The sequence below is a fragment of the Molothrus aeneus genome, chromosome 2 (assembly GCF_037042795.1).
Source record: "Molothrus aeneus isolate 106 chromosome 2, BPBGC_Maene_1.0, whole genome shotgun sequence".
Taxonomy (NCBI): Eukaryota; Metazoa; Chordata; class Aves; order Passeriformes; family Icteridae; genus Molothrus; species Molothrus aeneus.
In genome coordinates, this window is record NC_089647.1 from 54123131 (window position 1) to 54127357 (window position 4227).

Here is a 4227-nt window from a genome sequence, read left to right on the forward strand (position 1 = left end):
CTATTAATTTGCAGAAACAGATTTTCCCCTGAGTGGAGGTTGTTGCTCATTTTTTGTTAATTATTTCTTCTTCTGACAATTCCTAGGTTTTAAATATATATTGTGATTTACGTGCTTCTGAGTATATATAATCTCTTTAAACAGATAATATTCTCCAAGTGCAGTTTCACTCTTTGGATTTCCCTGTGTGCCTATCCCTGGGCACAAAAACAAACCAGAAAGCCAACAAGTCTAGCAGGGTCTGGGTGAGAGTTTGTTTAGTTTTAACACTCAGAACTCTGAATTGCTTATCAAGGACTGAGGTCCCAGCCTGTGTGGGATTAGGTAAATGCTGTTTTAAAACATTCAGAATGAGCTATGGGTGAAATATATAAGTACTTTATAATTTATCTGTCGGAGGAAGCAGGATGAGAAGTGATGGTTCTTCTCTAGGTTTTGAATGATTGCAGTAAAATTGTGCATGCACTAAATGCACAATTTTAGATAGGACTGATGAATGTGTTAATAAAAGTGTCTGATGTGTCTCTTGCTTAAACCCTATTTTCAGTTTCTTTTGTTGCCAGAATTTCACCATCTGAAGTGAAGCTCTGCCTGTCATGTCTACTCAGGTGGAATCACAAAGTTTTGTTTCTCATTTTGATTGGCATACAACTTGTCTTGAGAATATGCCATTTATTCTTCTGGTGAAGTCTTCAAGACTTACCACTTGCATCTTGTAGAAAAACAAGCTTGTATGTGCTCAAGAGGAACTTGCTACGCTTTCATTTTTCCTTGCTGTTTTCAAGTGTAGATGCTTAGACTCTCTAAGGCAATCTCTGTGCCATCAGTGCTTTTAAATGGACTATAAATATTGCATAAAGTGATCAAGGACCTCTAGCACAGTGTAGATGGGAACAGAGCTTTGGTCTGGATGCTCTTTCTGAACTGAGGAAATTCTGGCCTAATCTTTGTACCCTATTCCTCATGCAAACCTAAATGGCAGGGCAGCAATGTGGTCTGGCTTCCAAGGCTTCAAAAAGCTCAGTTCCTATTGATGAGAGTTGTTCTAATGAATTGCAGTGTCTTTGATGCCTTTCTGATGATCAGAGTAGCAGGGTGGAGGAAACTGTAAAGCATATGGCCAATTTCTTTTTTCCTATGTAAAAGTGGGGAAAAGATCTGTGGGGGGAGCTGTACTGCCAAAATTCCTCAAAAATCAATGCAAGTGGCTCTAGGATTGCTCTCCCACTGCAGCAGTGTTAAGCTATATGAATAGCACTGTGATCTACCCTAATAAAAAGAAAAGAAACCTTCACATATCTATAAATTTTCCTTCAAATATTACGAAACTTAATCTGAAATCCTCTACTTCCACAAAACTAACAAAATTTGAATGTCTTATTTCTACCCCCTCCTCTGCCTATCTATAACTGATGCTCTCACAGTGACCACCACTACATTTTCTTCAGCAGAATTAATGACATTTTTTGTGTTTGCAGTCAGATGAATCTCCATGGTACAAGGGAACACTTTGTTTCAAAATCTCACAAAAGTTGTTATAGAAATTGCTCATGGAATGCAAGGAGAACTTCATATGAGATAGAGAAGGAACTTCTCAGTGGTCAATAGCTTAGGGGATAGTGCAGTCTCTCCAAATTAGACTCTTTGTTTGATTTTGAAATAGCTTTCATGTGTGACAGGAGAGAATTAGCCATCTCTCTTCAAAATAATTGATCACTGGCCACTTGCTGTTCCAGCTGTCACGAACTGTCCTCTCTTTTGGCTTAAAAACAAAACTTATCTGATTTGGGACTGCTGGAGCTTAAAAAGTAATGATCCAAATGAATAACCTCTTGGTTTTTCACTGTCATGGAAGCAGCATTAGTCATTCACTGGTGCCAGATATCATAGTTAGCCACATAATTTTGGCATACTAGTCACTGAAGAGGACTTCAGGGCTCTTCCATGGATCATTAGGGCTGTAGCACACAGTGACAATTTACCTAAAGCAATTTTCTGCCATCCTTAGCTCATTTTTGGGTAAAATTTGACCTCAGAGAATTGTGAAGCAGGTATGAATTTCAGTGCCAATATCACAGGACTGTCAATGAAGGAGATGGAGAGTTCCCCCACCTTGTAGATCTTGCTGTGACCAGCCTAAGGCATCCTTCTTATAGGTTCTGCTAATGCTTTCCACTGTCTGGGTTTGTCTGTTGAGTCCATAAATATTCAAAGTGGCAACATAATGCTTGAATGCTAAATAGTCCTGTTTCAGTGAGACAAAACTAGCTATTTTCTATGGTGTTGTCAGAGAGAAGCAATGTATAAAGCATGTGAAAATAAGACTCAACAAGAGCATGTGAGAATCAACTGCTAGTTCATGAAGCACACAGCAAGTATCCTTTGCCACAAATCACCCTGATAATCTAGTATTAAGACAAATGAGTTAATCTGATAATTAGAGAAGTTTTAAATAATTAAATGTAGTTTGGAAGCAATTAAAAATTGCAGCTATGCCGTGCTCCAGAGTTGGAGCTGTACATGCCACAACTCACAGGGAAGGGTAAGAGGTGAATGTACTCCTTATTTGCAGTTGGTCAGGCACAGCAAACAATTTTGAATAACTCCAGGAGCTGGCAAGTTCCTTCAACCATGGACTATTTATGGTGCTGCTGTGAGCATGTTCTGACACTCTCCTTGTCCTCTGACACAGATTATTTTTAAACAGATGACAAAACAAAAAGGCAAACAAAAAGGATGCAGAAAGAAAATCACACACAATGGAAAGAAGAAATAAAGACCAGTTTCCAGACGCTCTTCCATATGTAGGTGAAGCTGATGGCTGTGAATATATATCGAAGGAGATGGGCTCCAGGAAAGTAGAGTCTAGCAGCCCTGAGGATACTATAAATTATTATTTCAGTTCCTCTACACTTTGTCTGGATTTCCCCTTGTTTGAGGGAAAGCTATTTTTAAGGCTCTCAAAAGAGGAGTGGGATGACAATAGACTATTCCTTCATTGTTTTGCTCACTATCTAGTCCTAGTTTCTGCCACAGCTAGTTTTTTCCATGCTTTTTCAGATTACTTTTCTTGTTTACTAGATGTTATTTCAGCATGTTTCTTTGTTCTGTGTTTGGGACAATTTGTCTTAAACCTGAGCTTCCCTCAGATCAGCGGGAGCAGCTGCAGCAGAGCTCAGCAGCAGCTGGCTGCTCCAATATTCACCCATTTTCCCAGCAAGATTTTGAATGTACAGAGGTGTTGTTATCAGTATCCCACCTAGTAGACAAGAAGGCCAGTTGGGTTACATCTGCAGGGTGGTTGCTGGAGGCTCAATTAGATACACTCTGAGGTTAAATTCCTCAGCCTACAGGGGTCCTTGCAGCCAAATTCTTTGATGCTAGTGAAAGTCACTGACATTGTTGGCAGTAGCACAGGTTGCCTTCTACAGGGTTGAACCCTTATTTCTTCATTATTGAAGACACTACCAGCAGTGGGAAGGGGTATTTTATTAAGTCCAAGCTCTTCCCCTTCATTCCAGACACTTTGGCAAGCTCTGTGCTTCAGCAAAGAGGGAAATCAACCATGGTACTCAGAAAGATGATAAAATAAAAATCAACAACATGCAATTATTGGCAGCTCCAGCCCAACAGCCAGAATCCTGCACTGCATCAAAAGCATTATCATGGAGCCCAATATTGGAACATTAGTGCAAGCTGAATATTGTTCCTTTGAACTTAGGTTGTTTTCAGTTTGCTCTGTTATTATTTCCTGTATTGTTTGTTTTACTAAGGAGACAACAGGAAGATACAAAACAGTTTGCCCTGTTCTTCATAAGCAGCATAGCTTACCAGTTCTGACAGAGGTATTGCAGGCAGCAGGAATATCCTTCCTCATGCTGCAGCCATAATGTAACAACTGGTCTATCTCTGCCTTAGCTTTCATTACATTTTGTGCCCTTGCTTTGACCAAAACCTCATTGTTCTATAACTTCCTTTTCCAAAGGCAAGAGACCTTTCTATTTCCACATTAAATTATTAAATGTGTGCACATTCAGTTGTTTGATTTTATTTTTTGACCTTCTGGATATTTTATATATATAACCAATGCTTTTATATAAATGTATTTTTTTATTTTTATTTTTTAAACACAGATCTTTCCTCCATCTTGTCTGGGTTTAATATACTTCTTATTCTTCTCTCTGAAAGGATACACAAATCAAATTGTTTTCCTTTTTCCCTCACAAC